This window comes from Manis javanica, chromosome 14 (genome assembly GCF_040802235.1).
Source record: "Manis javanica isolate MJ-LG chromosome 14, MJ_LKY, whole genome shotgun sequence".
In the NCBI taxonomy this organism is placed as follows: Eukaryota; Metazoa; Chordata; class Mammalia; order Pholidota; family Manidae; genus Manis; species Manis javanica.
In genome coordinates, this window is record NC_133169.1 from 41,592,105 (window position 1) to 41,610,165 (window position 18,061).

An 18,061-nucleotide genomic window follows, 5' to 3' on the forward strand; every position below is an offset into this window, starting at 1 on the left:
AACAACATTGTCCAAATGGCATCCTCTCCAAACAATTTACAATTTCAATGCAATCCCTATCATAATACCAATAGCATTTTTCCATTACCTAGAACAAATATCCAAAACTTATAAAGATCCACAAAGACCACGAAAAACCAAAACAATCTTGAGAAAGAAGTCAAAAGCTGGAGTATCATGCTTCCTGACTTTAAGCTATACTACAAAGCCACAGTCATCAAAAGAGTGTGGTACTGGCAGGAGAACAGACCCTTAGATCAATGGAACAGAGCAGAGAGCACAGATATGAGCCCATACATACATTGTCAGTTAATGTGTGACAAAGGAGGCAGGAGTATACAGTGGTGCTCTTGTGTTGCCAACATAGGGAGATGCCTGGGGGTGCTCAGCCTGGGACAATGGTGCACTGATGGGCACATCGCCACGGTGGAGGTGGGCTTAGGCACATGGGGATCCAGACTGCCCACATGCAGAGAAGCTGGCAGAGGAAGGAATTCCTTAGGAAGTCATTGAAACCTCTGTCTTTGGAAAAACAGACCCAGAGTGCTTCTGATATGGTGTCCACATCCTGTTTCTTAGTTGTAGTAGTGAAGTTGTGCCTCATGAAGCTAAAGAATTGTATTTACTCAATGAAAATATTATGCTTTTGTTAAAAAGATAGAGTCGGTTAAAACAAGCTGTTTCAAACTGGTTCAACAGTGCTGTTCTTACGTTGATGAAATTATAGATGTTCCAATGAAACTGCAACTAATTAATACTCTAGAAATGGTCACAGAAGGCAATTTGTGTTGAAATTGAGTGTGTTTAACTGACTAAAGCATTAGCATCTATAAAAGTGCAAAATGGTAACGTGAGAGGGGCAGCCTCCGTTTTACAAGAGCTTTAGGTGTAAACCAACAGGGCACTAGAAAAGAAAAAGCGAGTGGAGTTTATTTTGGAGCAAAATAGGCTCTGCCCAGCTGTGAAGGATTACATCCATATCCAAATCATCAGCAAGAAAATTAACAAGAAGTTTTTCCATGAGGAAAATACAGAGAAATTAAAGTTGAAATACCATAACTTAATGATTCAACTGGATCTACATGAGGGCTCCTATTTGCCTACTTGCGAGCACTACATATATGATCCTCTTTGCAGAGGGAAGGAAGTGAAAAGTGGCAACAGGCTCTGAAAAGGGTGTCCTTTATGTTATCTTGGCTCCTTTTGACAACGAGCAGATTAGGTTTACCAAATAAGTTGTGACAAGAAGTTAGAAGAAATCCCTAAATGCAAGGATCTTTTTTTTTTTTTGAGAGGGCATCTCTCATATTTATTGATCAAATGGTTGTTAGCAACAATAAAATTCAGTATAGGGGGGTCAATGCTCAATGTACAATCATTAATCCATCTCAAGCCTAATTCTCGTCAGTCTCCAATCTTCTGAAGCATAAAGAACAAGTTCTTACATGGTGAACGAATCTTATATAGTGAATAAATCCTTACATGGTGAACAGTACAAGGGCATTCATCACAGAAACTTTCTGTTTTGATCACGCATTATGACCCATAAACAATCAGATCAAATATGAATATTCATTTGATTTTTGTACTTGATTTATATGTTGATCCCACATTTCTCCCTCTATTATTATTATTATTTTTATTTTTAATAAAAATGCTGAAGTGGTAGGTAGATGCAAGATAAAGGTAGAAAACATAGTTTAGTGCTGTAAGAGGGCAAATGTAGATGATCAGATGATCAGGTGTGTGCCTATGGACTAAGTATTAATCCAGGCTAGACAAGGGCAGCAAGACATCCATGGATGCAGAAGATTTCTCTCAAAGCAGGGGTGGGGGGTGAGGTTCTGAGCCTCACCTCTGTTGATCCCCAAATTCTCACCTGATGGCCCCCATGCGACTGTGCCTGTCTTAGGTTGTTCCTCCCTTGAGGAATCTTACCCATCTCTGGCTAACCAGTCATCTTCCGGGGCCATACAGGGAAATGTAAAGTTGGTAAGTGAGAGAGAAGCCATATTGTTTGAAAAGGTTAGCTTTTTACTTCTTTGGAGATTTATGCCCTGTGGCTTCTATGCCCAGCACTTGTCTCGAGGTATCTTTACCACCTGGAGGAATTATGATACTCAGTAAATTCGATATGAGGCACGAATTCTATTTAAGGGTTGTAATTAGGAAGGAAGAAGAAAAGCTATAGAGGTAGCATATGGAAGGAAACATGGGAGGATTGATTATTTCTTTGACATATCTTCTTGTAGAGTACCTTAAGTATGTATAGGTTTTAAACTACTAATTTGCACACACACATATTAACATAATAGGAATACGGTGACATAAACAAAACAAATCTATAATTACCATCCATCTCCAGTGAAGCCAAGAAAACCATTTAGGCACCCTAGGCATTTGCGAAAATTTATCTATGATATGATGGATATTGTCCAACTGTACTTGAACAATCAGACAAATTAAAGCAGCCCATTTCTGGGATCTGTTCACATCCCATATGTTCTTTTAACCGTAGATAGTCTATAGTCATGAGATTTTGGAGTGCTACAACTTGCACCCCTCCCAACTCCTGGTTGAGTTCCAACAGTACAGATCCGGTCAAATTCGTTATCTCACTGTATGCACATGCCAGCCTAGACATCTCCCTCCTCATTCCTATGGCAAGTCCAGGAGACGGTGGGCTGGATGCAGCCACAACCGCAGCATCGTCCAGATCCCTGTGGAGGCTTTTTGATGATCATCCCCCTGGCACAAGTCCTCTAGAGAGTAAATGCAAGGATCTTTTAAAGCTTTTTACCACAATGGAGTTGATGCATTGGTCCCAGTTGTTGAAGACTGTGGAATGGAATTAAGGAAAGGTCCTGCTTCCCTCATCCCTCACATCCAAGAAGGACTTCAAAAGAGAATTCTGGCCCCCACTGGGCTGACCTTCCTGACTGCTGAGGGGAGATGGGGAAACGATGGAGGAGGACTCAGAGGAACCTAACACCCAAGGTCTGAGATCAGCAGCCGTGGTAGTCACTTTTCTATATGACTGATGGCGTGCCACTATAAGGAAAGTGAAAGAAATATGCTGGTTGCATCTGATACCCACCCTTCAAATGGCATCCTGGATGAGCCACCAATGCTGTTACTGGCTGAGATGCTGTTCCTTCCCAGGATCATGTCTTGGAGGTGGCAAAGAATGAAGCCAGCAGACAAGATGAGGAGTGCAGAAGAAAGGAAAGCTAACACTTTTCAGGAGGGGCTCCAAGGAGGGATGCTGCCGGGGCTGCACTTTTTAAGGTTTATAAGCCCAAACAAGGAGTGAACCATGCGAGTGGCAGGAGTCGCTGCTAGGGGCTGTTGTTATGGCCAAGCTGGGATCAAAGGAAAGAAAACCTTTCTCTTTTCCTCAGGCTGATTTTCCCAGATGCCCAGGATGAGTCATCTTTGTTGAGAAGCCTGGACCCTAGTTCTCTTCTGCCTGTGTCTTATCAGAACCTTGAGCTCTACCTGCCTGTGTCTGACTTACACCTGCCTTAATTACATCAGGATTCAGGTCACAAAGAAGTGGGCAGGGTTAAGGATTTTCATCAGAGGATAGAGAATGACCCAAAGGCATCAATGAAAGGCTGCAACTGGAGGCACAGGGGTTTCCAGGATCCATAGCAGCTGAAGTTGCAGGGGGATGACCACTGTGAGACCTGGGCTGCAAGTGGAGGGACTCAGCCACCTCCAGCACAGACCTCAGTCTGCTCCTACCTGCTGGTCACCTGCTGGGGTTTCTCAGTGAGCAAACCATCCAGAAGGCAGAGGGACAAGTAGAAGACAAGGAGAAGCTTTTCCTTCTCAGATGGTGGGAGCTAAATTAGTCAAGTATTACATCGCATGAGAATTAACACTTTGTAGCAAAATTTAAAATCCTTTACCGTTTGAACCAATAATACCCTTCTGGGAATCTGTCTACAGAAGTAATCATATATGTGATGTACACACCTGTTCTAGACACTCACCTTTCAAATAATGCTTATCAACTCTTAAATACAGTACCACTAAGTTCATCAATAGCCTATTTATTTAAAAATCACTGACATATCCACCCTATAGATTATGATCCAGTCTTCAAGCACCAAATTGGTAAGACACCAAAACTAGCATGCTGAGTGGAAAAAGCATGTTGTAGTCCCATGCTTAATTTTCTTTTTTAAAAAGAAGTTTGAATTATATAATTCAGGGTTCCTGGACAGTAGAGGCTTATGCTTTCTAAACTCAGCGTCTAACAGTACAGAAATAATTTGTTTATGAATAATAATCTAAGAGGGGGAAGAGGCAATTATAACTATTTTAAATGCCTATTGAACCTATGTATTTAAGTTAAATAAGTCTTATTTTTAAGAAATCCCTGGGAAATGGTTTTGTTTATTCTATTTTTTCAAGTTTTATCTTTCAAACACATTTAAGAAAGCAGAAAATTTATGAAAAATGTTGTTACCTAATCTGTCTTGTTTAATTCTTAAATTTGGATAAAGAATTTCAATCACAGTCTTTAATGTGCTCTGGAGGGTATAGAAACCTGACGTCTTGTTACCATGTTATTGAATGCTCAATTAGTCCAAATGGTGGTGGCATCACTGTCATAAACGCATGAATAAGTAAGAAGCTTGAAAGTGTGCACTACTTCAGTGCACAGCTAGTTATTTGGCACTGTAAGCAAGAGCGATTGAGTGCCTGGAGCCCTTCTTTTTCAGGTTTTAACTCTACATAGAAGAACTTTCCAGAAGCAATCATTCCTCCCTAAGAATTCTAAATATTAGACTCTATATATAATTTTTCAAATATTTTTCCATGCAAATAGTTCATGTAAATTGTTATTATTACAGATAATGAAAAAAAGTAAATTTTGAACACATTGTCTAAAAATAATCATTCTAAAAGCACACTTAAGTAAACTTTTTGGTTTGAAACAGAGCAATCTAAAAAAAATTTGGAAAAAATTTTTGAAAAAATATAGCTCCACTCCACTTTTTGTTTTATTTGTTCTATTTTGCTCCCCATGTCCTAGGACATTTAAAGTGGAACCATCAAGTGTGTGTATAATTATCGTCCAGCAAAGTGAGGGCTGAGGTATACAATTATCAATCACTCAAAATTTATAGCATGCATATTGTATCATTCATTTTACTATGATAAAAATATTGGAAATTTGTTTTTCAACATTGTTTCCTAAAGACTGCATGAGTTTTAATTTACAGTCATGACATAATCAAGTGTGTCAAAAGGAAAAGGGAAACCATCTGATTCTTTACAAATTGGACCCAATACATAGGAACATGGAGAGCAACCACATCTGTGGCTTTTTGTAAACGGGCTCAACAAGGCCCCACACACTCCAAATACTGCTCCCCCCAGGACTTCCTGGTGCTCAGGCATGTGGTCCAACCCACTCAGATCAACACCGCTAATTTCATTACCCACACTCACCTGATCTCCTAGCCTCCAGCATTCACTTCTCCACTTGATTTCCATCAATTTAACATTACTAAGATTCCAATCTGGTCATTTCACTACTGTTTATAAAACTCTCAGTCACAGAAGGGCAAGAAATGAGAACATAAAGTGCAGTAGGAAATGAAAAGCCATTGGGATATTTAGGTTTCCTGCTTGGTCAACCATCTGTCCTTCATGCTTCATATTTTCTCTAGATCTTGTCTCTGAGTGAGTTCCCCATTCCCCACCCTTCTCTAGTCATCTGACGGTAACATCCAGTCCCGAATCAGTATTGTTTTCCAGGCACTGCTATCATCCCCCTTGTTTGATAATACTCTTAGGTCACAGACAGAACTGAGGTGCCATTGTGACCTGTACAATTTCCACATGAGCATCTAGTGATAGCATATATTTTATAATACTTATTTGTGTAATATAAAACTGCAACTACAGGTTAAAATTCCTTGGGTACCACAACCAAGTAGATTCAGATTTTAATTTCATTTGGCTATTATTTTGAATTTAATATAGAATAAGAAATATTTATTGAATAAATTAACTTAGATAATTGATAGTCCTATGTTTTTTTTCTAGTAAATATATACTTTGAAAGCCAGCTCAGGTGCTACCTCCTGGAAGGAAACCGCCGTAAATCTTTCTTCCACTCTTAGCTTACAGTTTTCCCACAGTTCCTTATGGAATTCAAGATCCTAAACCTACCTCTTGCTGGAAAAAATTAATTGCTACTAAATGCATTGAGGTTTGGATTGTATGAAAAAAGGTAGCCCATATAAAGTTGGGAAGATGCCAGAACTGTCTCAGAAATCATTAGACACATTGAAATGAACATGTTTCCTAAGAATTATGTCACACTGCACAAACATAACACAAATTCAAAAAAGAAGAGAATGTATTCAAAAAGCAGGAAAACTGATATTTTAAATATTTATGTGGAATAACTTTATATACACAGAAAAGTAGCATGGGTATGCATTGTATGAAGCCCATACACTTTTGACCTAGAAACACTGATTTTTAACACTGCTTCTCATTCATGTCATCTCTTTTCCTCTTTCCAATTTAAATAAATTTCACAGCTTTGCATGACTTTCTCTTCTAAATAAATGTTTTAGGTGTTTTCTGAAAATATGGATGTTTTTTCTATAGATTCAGAGTGCAGTTATTAACTTCAGTAAAAATAGAACAAATACAATATGCTTGTACAATATATCTTAAAGAGTTACAAAGGAGAAAGAAAGACAAGGAGAAATTTTCAAAATTGAAACTTTCTAAGTAGAGGGATACAATTTTTAAAAGATGTATGAAAAACTGATGAGGCATCATGCTATGAAAGTCTAAAGAAGAGTGTTGACATAAGATTCTAAATGTATGATATTTAGAGAAAGGAAAAGCAATATTAAATTTTCTTAATTTATGGTTTCTTGAAAGACAGGTCCCACATTCAACATTTTCTTCAGAGCCCCCATAACATATTTATTCCTTAGACTATAGATTAAAGGGTTTAGCACAGGAGTGAGTATGGTGTAAAAGACAGACACCACCATGTCCTTCTCAGGGGTGTGGGAGGAGCTGGGGAGCATGTAGGTGTAGACGGCAGCCCCATAGAAGAGGGTGACCACAGTCATGTGGGAGGAGCAGGTGGCAAAGGCCTTCCTCCGGCCCTCTGCCAAGTTCATCCTGTGGATGGTGAGGAGGATGAAACCATAGGAGCCTGAAATGATGGTCACAGGATGAGCAGCATGAGGATGCAGCAGAGGTACATGAGTGTCTCATACATGGAAGTGTCTGAGCAGGAGAGCTTCATCACAGCAGGGACCTCACAGAAGAAATGATGGATCTCCCGGGATCCACAGAAGGGGAAGATCATGGTGATGGGAGTGAACAAGAAGCCATCCACTGATCCCAGAAGCCAGCAGCCAGATGCCAGAAGGACACACACCCTGTGGTTCATGAGGACAGGGTAACGGAGAGGATGGCTGATGGCTGCTTAGCGGTCATAGGCCATGGCAGCCAAGAGGAAAAATTCCGACCCACATAGTGTCAAGTAGAGGAACATCTGCATCCCACATCCAGGGGCTGAGATCGTGTTTACACCCGTGACCTGGTCCACGAGCATCTTGGTCACAGTGACAGAAATGTACATTACATCCATGAGAGACAATGGTTGATGAAAAAGTACATGGGGGTGTGGAGCCGGGCATCAGAGCATATCAGAAGGATTAGGATGGTGTTTCCAGACAAGGCCATCAGGAAAACCACAAAAATGACCACGCCAAGGATTGCTGGGTGTTTGGATTGACTGAAGATTCCCACCAGGATGAACTCTGACCTTCCTGAGTGGTTGGCCATCCAGGTGGTGTCCTCCATGATTTTGCCTGGCCCATGAAGGAAGGCATTAGGGTTAGTGGACCAATCATTAGAAACTACCCTCTGAAATAAACATTTAGTGAGTGTGTGTATGTGTGTACCAACCCAAATATGCTAACTGGAGGAAATCCCATGGCCTCCAGATCTGGAACTTACAAAGTACCTGGAATTCTACTAACTGACCAGAAAAGTAGCAATTCACAACTGTGGGTCAAAAGAATTGGTAACTTATGGTGAGGCTGCCACAAGTTGAGGTCATGAGATTATCTGAAGATGTAGTGTCCTTTATAGACAAGTATGAAATTTGCATTGTCATTCTGCCCTATTCAAACACAATAAATGGATCCCTGAAAAAAGATACATGTTATTCTAAAATCTTTGTTATAACACTCAGAATTTTATTAAAATACCTTGTTTAAGAATCCCACTGGTATCTTAAAAACTCTTCAAGGTATATTCCATATAAGAAATATTTTATTTCATACTGTATACAAATATCAAATCATCACATTGTACACTTGAAACTAATATAATAATATATATCAATTATGCATCAACTAAAACAAAAAAGATTCAAAAGCTAGCTAAAACACAATTTTGGGAAAATGCATATGAAACAGTTGAACCCATGTTTCCCTTTGGTCTGGGCCACCCTGTGAGGCACTGGGGTTGGGTGGAGTGGGTTACATAGCACAGGAAGCCGGTGGGGATCCTCACAACCACCAGCCCCCTACCTATCCTAGGTGCACGATATTAGGAGCCCAAACTCTGAAACTGGACTATGCTTATGGGTCTAGTTTGTCTTCTAGATACTATTCCTCTGCCCATTCCACATAAAAAGAGGGTAATAATGTTTAATTGCAAGTGTATTTAAGATTAAGTGAGGTAAAAGAGTGAGAATGTTTAGAATATTAGGAGTTATATGTGAATAAACATAATGTATACTGCTAGTTTATAAAGTTAATATCTACAGTAATAATTGTGTATAATCTATGTAGGATATGGTGGCTATGTCTGCTGATACAAGATACATTGTCTCAGTTCACCAGTTTAATCCCTATTTATATATTTCAGAATTTGGATTTGGTCATTTCTGTGTTCCTAAGCAACTTAGGAGTGTGTGTTTTATACATACATATGTTATACATAAACTTTGTATATATACATATAATTATATTATACAAACATATAAAATTTAATTAAATGTTTAAACAAATATGAATACAGATTTAAACATATTTTTCTTATTTAAACCTGATTAAGCAGAGCCTTTATGTAGAAATGTTTCTCGTTTCTATTTAGTACACATTTTTTCAAGTTGAAATTAATCCTCTGAAATCTTCCGCCATTTCCTCTAAATCTCAGGGGAGAATAAATAGGATTTAGAGTGTTACTGCCAAATTGTAAGACGAGGCTCTCATTTTTTCTCGAATGTTACCTCCTGTAACTCACACAGCAATTAATGTTTCATGGAAACGGAGACGCAGAGGCAGACTGCGCACCGCTGCCGACCCTCCCCTGACTGCGCACGCCCCGCCTCTGTGTTACAGACGCTGAAGATCAAACACAAGCTAAACTTGGTTGCACTTAAGGAGGTTGCTGTCTATTTAGGGACAAATATATAAATGTGACTTAGTGGGGAATTTTTGAATGCCTACAAAATAGATAAATAAATAAATAAATAAATAAGTAAATAAGGGACGCACATAACCTCTGGCTTTTCTTAAGAGAATCAATCAGTAATAGCTTCATCTACCTTTTCTCTTACAAAGATAAAACATTTGCAGGTTTTCAATTTGTGATATGACAAAAGTTAAATTTCAAAAGTCTTTACTAGCAGGAAGGAAATATTTGGCACTTCTTTATGGGAAGAATTTAGAGATAGCAATGATGAGGGGATATTTCAGAAGGAATTTCCAAATTTCAAATACATTTTATTTTCTTATAATAATTCCAATATTCAGTTTACTAACATTCCCAGGTCTATGGTGCCAAAGCAGTAGAGAATACTGTAAGGGATTTTGATTTCTTTATATAAATATCTAACAAATCTGGGATACATTACACTAAAAAATTATAACCTTTCTGTGAAACCCCATCCTTACTAGTAGATGGATTCTGAGCTCTGTGCATAATTTAAAAACAGAGATAAATATCAAAACATACCTGCTGACCAAGTCTACACATGCAGCCAAAGGGAAGCAAGGACCAGCTCAGTGTACAGTCCGAGTGAACACCTTCAAACTGCTTGCAGAGTGAACGGAGGAAGACCAGGGAGGCGCGTGGCAAGTGCCAGGGAAACCTCCGCTATAGTCTGGTAACTGGGGTAACTGTCATTGAGCCACAGTAAGCAGCCCACCTGGACCAACAGGCAAGTGAGGAACACACTGTATCAGGTATGGCGGCTGTTTCTCCCACATACTTGCTTATTTCTGCTAGTGTAATTCCTACAGTTTCATGTAAACAATTTAGTGCATGTTTAATTGGGAAATCACTGAGTTCTGGTAGAATATCAAATGTTATTTGAAGCAACTACTCAACTGTTTTACTACACTTCTTTCCCAAGAGCTTCTGTGAAGTACCTACTCCTAATTTTCTCCTTTTCCACATTAAAAGATTCAGCATCTCAGGGTCTGCCTGACACCATGCAACTAAGTGGAGTTAAAAACCTGTGTCTCAGTCCAAGAGTTTAACCCAAAGGCTGTGACTCTGCCTCAGAATTCTTGGGGAAACAGTCTTCCCTCCACAGTAAACAACATTGGTGAAGGCACACACTGTCCATTTCTTTAGGGAAACAGAAATATGAAGGAGATACTTTTTTAGCATTTTTTAACCTTAAGAAATTGTCCCCACTCAAAGTAAATCAGTACATCTGTTGTAAAATTTCAGTCTAAGGAGAGTAAAAAGCATCATCCAATAAAGGAGGAAGGATATGTATTCTTTTGTCCAAAATACTCGGAAAACGAAAGCTCATTTCCTAATATGTTGCTGTAAATACATGTTGCATGAAGATATTAAGAAGAAAAGTACATTTGCCTTTCTTCTTAAAAACAGATGATAGGTAAAAATTTGAGGAAATATTTTTGGCAACTCGTAGAATGTATCAGAAGAGAAGAATAAGTCAAAACAATAATTACCCTTTGATCTCACAGTTCTTTCTGTTTTTCTGGCTAACCCTCCATCAGATGATGTTGCTCATCTCACCCAGATGGGCTGAAGGAAGCGTGTCCAGGTTAAGTGCACAAAGAGAAGTAGGAGAGCGACATCATGCCTGGTTTTATTATGCTGACTGAGTGAATGGTTTTTCTTTTGATAAATCCCCTCTGAGACCTAGAAAGAGGAATGCAATTAAGAGACCTAAAGAAACTCAAGGATATTCTACCCTTGCATTTTTTTGTCTGATATCTTTAAAAGAACTCCTTTTATTGTTAATCTTAATATGTATCAAAATCTTAACCTATAGTAACAATAATCACAAATCCCATCACTAATAAAATCTCACCTATGAAATTGAGTTAAATCCATAGAGCATTTTCATTTTACAAAATATACTTTTTATGTATGTGTGACTATATATACAAAGATACATAAATATATAGAATTTTTCTCATTAAAGCTGAATGAAAATTTGTGAAATACTGTTTTTTTCTTATTCTTCTTATCTTTCACTGATATAAAAGCTGAAACTAATAGTTCAATTGGTTTGTCAAAAAGAATACAACTTATTAGTACTGTATTTGAAACTAAAAGTGAAACCATCTATCCATCTTTGTCTTGATGAGTGTTCATTAGATTACTGATTATATACCTTCTGTTATTCACATAAACTCTATGTTAATTTAATATTTCTTCTGTTTATTTTTTTTCAACATTTTCAAATCCTTTTTATTTTAAAAGTGTTTTACAGTTTTAGTGAGATACAGTGACATAAAACTTTATACAAGTTTAGTATGCATAATGTGATTATTTGGTATGAGGTTATATTGCAAAAATTTTACTACAGTAAGGTTAGTTAATGTATCCTTCAACTGACATAATTTGCATTTTGTTTTCATTGTTATGATGAGAACATTATAGCTCTCCTCTCCTTGGAACTTTCAAGTATACAATACAATATTTTAAACTATAGTCACCACACTGGATATTTAAGTTTAAAGTGTAAACAAACCATAGCAAAATTGTTAGCAGCAGAAAAGGCAGTACGCAGAGGGATTTTTGTACTAATGAAAGTCTGTCTACATTCAGAAAGAAGAATGTAGAACTAGATAAATCAGAAACTAAGTCTAAAGTTGGAAGAAAGGAAGTAAAGTTCAGAGCAGAAATTACTGGAACAGAGGCTTAAAAAAGTCAATGAAATGAAGAGCATATTTATTAAAAAGATAAGCAAAATTGAGTATCCTTTAGCTAGCTTAGTAAGAGAAAAGAGAGAGGACATGAATTAGTAAAATAATGACTGAAATAGGAGGCATTACCACTAATACCACAAAATACGTAGACTCATTAGAGACTACTGTGATAATTTAGATGGCAACAAATTAGACAGCCTAAAAAAAAAAGGATAAATTTCTCATATACAAGATAAGCTCCTCAAAACATATGGCATACCATGTCTAAATCATGAAGAAATAGAAATCTGAAGACTCTGATAGGAGAGATATTGAATCAGTGACCAGAAACACCCCACAAAGAAAGGTCAAGGATCATACTGTTTCATAGATTAATTCTCTCATTTAAAACATAATTAATGTCAATTATTCTCAAACTCTTCTTAAAAACTGAAGATAAAGCACTCCCAAATTTGTTTTACAAAAACAGAACTACCCTTGTAACAATACCATAGTAGAATATTATAAGATAAAAATGCATGCCAAAATGCTTGAAGAATATAGATGCAAAAAATTTTCAGCAAGATACTAGCAACTGATTTCAACAACACATTAAAAGGATCATACACAGTGATTAAGAGAGATTTGTCTTTGGATTTCAAGGATGCAACAATATACACAAATTAACCAATATGATGCACCACATAAATAGTATGAAATTTTAAAAGTGATCATCACAATGCATATAAAACATTTAAATCCCAGTGAATTTTCATGCTAAAAATTCTCAATAATTTGCATATACAAGTAATATATACCAACATAATAAAGGGAATATAATGTAAACTTACAGCCAATGTCATAGTCAACAGTAAAAGTTGAAATATTTTCCTCTAACAAGAACAAGTCAAAAGTGCCCAGTCTCACCTGTCCTATTCAGTATAGTACTGGTTGTGTTAGCCAGAGCAATTACATAGGAAAAACAAAGTCTTCAGAGTCAGAAAAAGATAAAATTGTTTTTTTAACATACATTGTTATGTATAAAAAATCTTAAAGACCCCCCAAAAAAGTTTCATCTCATAAGAAATTCAGTAAAAGTTTAGAATATGAAATCAATATACAAAAATCAGTTGCATTTCTATATGTTAATATTAAACTAACTGAAAATAAGTAACAATCCCATTTACAATAGCACCAAAAATTAAATATTTCAGAAATAAATTTATTTTAGTGTTTTCAACATTTTCCCACTTTTTAAGATATAATTGACATGTAATATTGTATAACTTTAGCAAGTACAACATAGTGATTATATGTATGTATTCAAAATTATTACTATAATATGGTTAGTTAACATATGTATACTTCCCCGTTACTATTCTTTCTTAGAAGTGAAGTTTTAAGTTCTAGCCTTGTACAGCTTTCAGTTATACAATATACATGGTTAATTATAGTCATCAGGCTCTACATACACCCCAAGAACTTACTATCCTTTTAACTGGAAGTTTGTGGACTGTGACCATCATCACTCATTACCCTGCACATGGCAAACACCTATCTGCTGTGTTTCTACAAGTTTTTTTTATTCCCCATTAAATAAGGTCATACAGCATTTGTATTTGTCTCTTTGACCTATTTCACATAGAATGATGCCTCCAAGTTTCTTCCATGTTGTTGCAAATAGGAGGATATTCTCTTCTGTGGCTGAATTATATTTCTTTATATGTCCAAAATATTCTTTATATGTTCATCTATAGATGTACAGTTAGGTTTTTCTGCTTAGGAATAATTTTAGCCAGGAATGAAATACCTATACAATGAAGACATTGATGAAGGAAATTAGATAAACTGAAATTAATGCAAAGATATCCCATGTTCATTGATGGGAACAACTGTTATTGTTAAAAGCTAGAATACAATGCTATCCCTACCAAAATTCCAATGACATGTTTCACAGATACACAAAAAACAATCTTAAAAATAGAGTGGAAACACAAAAAACCCTAAATAACCAAAGCAATCCATTAAAAAAAAAAGCTGGACACTAGGCTTCCCGATTTCAACCTATATTTCAAAGATATGTAAATTAAAACACTATGGCACTGTCATGAAAGAAGACATAAGCACCAATAGAACAGAATAACAGAATAGAGAGCCCAGAGATAAATCACCTAATATTTGAAAAAAGGAGCCAAGAATACTCAGTTGGAAAATATATTCTTTTAAATAAAGGTGCTGAGGAAACTGGATATCCAGATGCAAAAACATGGAAATCACACGCTTATCACGCACCACTCTGTAAATAACTAGAAATGGATTATGTACTTAAATGTAAGAGATGACATTATTAAAACTCATGGAAAAAGCAAAGAGGAAAAGTTTATTGAAATAGGTTTAAGGGACATGACACAAAAAGTACAAGCAACAAAAGTAAATATATATGAATGGAACTTCAAAATTTAAAATGTTTCTCAGAAACAAAAGCAGAAATCACCAAAAGCAGAGTTTCAGAGAACTGTAATCTTTTGCTGGTAGAGGATCTGGCCTTGATCTATAGATAGGGAGAAAATATATGCAAACTGTATATCAGATAAGGGGTTAATATCCAAAACATAAAAATACTTTATACAAATCAATAGCAAAAATGCAAAGAATATGATTTAAAATTAGGAAAAGAAACCAAATAGATATTCTCCAAAGGCATACAAATGGCAAGTATATTAAGAGATGCTTAACATCAGTAGTCATCATGGAAGTGCAAATCAAAACCATATTGGGATATTATCTCACATCTGATATGTGAAAATAACTGAATACTTGTAAACTCTTGGTGGGAATAAAACTTAGTAAATCCACTATGGAAAACAACATAGAGATTCTTAAAAAATTAAAAATAGATCTACCATGTGATCCAGTAAACCCAATTTTCAGAATGTGTCCAAGTAAATACAAGTTATTGAAGACATATATTCACTCTCATGCTTATTGCAGCATTATTTGCAATAGCCAACATATAGAAGAAGATAAGTGTCTATAGATGAACAGATAAATAATATGGGAGATGTAGAGACAATTAAGGATGGAGATAGTCATAGAAATACAGGCATACCTAGGAGATATTGGGTGTTTTGTTTCATATGACTGAAATACAGCAAATATTACAATGAAGCAAGTATATTTTTTATTTGACCAGTGCACACACAAAAAAATGTTTTCCCTTTACCGTATATGTGTCTCAATTCAAAAACACTTTATTGTTAAAAAATGCTAAGCATTGTCTGAGTTTCAGAGAACTGTAGTCTTTTTGCTGGTGGAGGATCTTGCCTTGATATTTTTGGCTGCTGACTGGTTAGGTTGGAGGTGGTTGAATGCTGGAATGCATGGTGATTTATCGAATGAAGATAAAAATGAAATTTGATGCATTGATTGGCTCTTCTTTTTATGCGTTGTTTCTCTGTATAATGGGATGCTGTTTCATAGCATTTTACCCACAGTAGAACATTTTCTGAAACTGGATTCAATCCTCTCAAACTCTATCACTGCTATATCAAGTATATGCAATATTCTAAATTCTTTGTTGTCTATTAAACAATCTTCACATCTTCACCAGGAATAGATACCATGTTAAGAAATAACTTTCTTTGTTCATCCATAACAAGCAACTCCTCATCAATTCAAATTTTATCACAAAATTATAGCGACTCAGTCACATATTCAGAACTCCACTCCTAATTCTAGCTCCTCTGCTGTTTCCACGACGTCTGTGGTTGCTTCGTAAGCCAAAGTCTTGAACCCTTTAAAGTCACTCATGATGATTGCAATCAATTACTTCCTAACTCCTGTTATACTGATATTTTGACTCCTTCCCATGAAGTACAAATGTTCTTAATGGCATACAGAACAGTGAATTATTGCCAGAGGAATTTCAATTTACTTTGCTTAAATCCATCAGGGAATCATTGTCTATGGCAACCATAGTTTTGCCAAATGTATTTCTTCAATAGGACTTAAAATTCAAAATTACTTCTTGATCCATGGACTGCAGTTGGATGTTGTGTTAGCAGCATGAAAACAACATAGGTCTTGAAAATCTCAAACACAGAACTTGGGTCACATGGTGGATTGTCAATGAGAAGGAATATTTTGAAAGGAATATTTCTATCTGAGCAGCACATCTCAACAGAGCTTTAAATACGTAGTAAACCATGTTATAAACAAATGTGCTATCATCTGGGCTTTATTTCATTTACAGAGCAAAGGCAGAGTAGATTCAGCATTTTTAGAATGGTAAATGAGCTTTGGCTTCAACTTAAAGTCCCAGCTGCCTTATTCCCAAATAGGAGAGAGAATCAGTTCATCCTTTGAAGCTTTAAAGCCTTAAAGCCAAACATTGATTTCTCCATTCTAACTATGAAAATCCCAAATGGCATCTCTTTCCAATATAAGATTATTTCATCTCCACTGAAAATCTGTTGTTTTGTGTTGCCACTTCATTAATTATCTTAACTAAATCTTCTGGATAACTTCTTACAACTTGTACAGCAGCAACTTCTGCATCAACAAGTACTTTTACATCCTGAAGATTGCTGCTTTCCTTAAGCCTCATAAACCCACGTCTTCAAGCTTCAAACCTCTCTCCTTCAGGTTCCTCACCTCTCAGCCTTCACAGAATTGGAGAGAATTAAGGCTTTGATCTGGATTAGGCTTTGGTGTAAGGAATGTGTGGCTGATCATCTGTCCAGACTGTTGATACTTTCTCCATAACAAATAAGGTTGTTTTTCTTTCTGGTAAATGCAGTGTGTCCCCTGGACTCTCACTTCCCATTCCCTCAAAAACATTTCCTTTGCAGCCACACCCTGGATGTCTGTGGTACTTGATGCCTGGCTGTGGCCCATCACCTCTTTGGACATGAATTCCTTACTCTATGCACTCACTTCCAGCTTTTGAATTAAATTGAGACAAATGCAACTCTTCCTTTCACTTGCATATTTAGAGGCCATTGTATATTTATTAAATGGACTAACTTAATTATTGTCGTGTAGGTGATAGGAAATCCTGCTGAATGGGAGTAAGATGTGTAACTGCTTGTTGGTGTAGGATTCATAACACATACAACATTTACTGGTTAATTTTTACATCTTATATAGTGATTCATGTCATCCCAAAACAATGACAATGGTAACATCAAAGTTCACTGAATCAAAGATCATTCTCAGAAATATACTAGTAATAAAAGAGTATGAAATATTGTGAGAATTACCAGAATGTGACACACAACAAAATGAGCAAATGCTGTTTGATAAATAGAGTTAATGATTGGTCAATGAAATGTCACAATCCTCCAACATATAAGAAACACAAAACCTGTGAATCATAATAAAGTGAAGCATGGTAAAGTGAGGTATGCTTGTAGATATAGATATAGATATGGATAAATAGATATAATGATACAGATACAGATATAGACAATGGAGAATTATTCAGCCATGAAAAAGAAGGAAATCCTGCCATTTGCAACAACTTGGATGAACCCTGTTATTTATGTTAAGTATAGTAAGTCAGACAGAGAAAGACAAAATGTATAATTTCTTTTGTATATGGAATCTAAGAAAGACAAAAACCACAAAAGCAAAAATACAGTGGTTGTTATCAGGGGCTGCAGGTAGAATAAATGAGGAGCTATTTGTCAATTAAAAGATTAGTAAGTTTTTAGGTTCTAATACACAGCATCATGATTTTAGTAAACAGCTTATAATATAACCTAAACTTATTTAAAGAGGTCTTAAATGTTCTAACCAAAACAAATCATAATTATGAGAAGTGATCGAAGTGTTAGGTAAAGCACATTATCAATAATGTTTATCAGACCAACATA

General features: G+C 36.2%; 2 pseudogenes; one reads left to right on the top strand and one right to left on the bottom strand.

Annotated features, from left to right (window-relative positions):
- Nucleotides 1-554: 554 nt before the first annotated feature.
- On the top strand, nucleotides 555-1,276 carry LOC140845982 (26S proteasome non-ATPase regulatory subunit 12 pseudogene; annotated as a pseudogene).
- Nucleotides 1,277-2,064: 788 nt separating this feature from the next.
- Nucleotides 2,065-7,860, bottom strand: LOC108395309 (olfactory receptor 2T29-like; annotated as a pseudogene).
- Nucleotides 7,861-18,061: the final 10,201 nt, after the last annotated feature.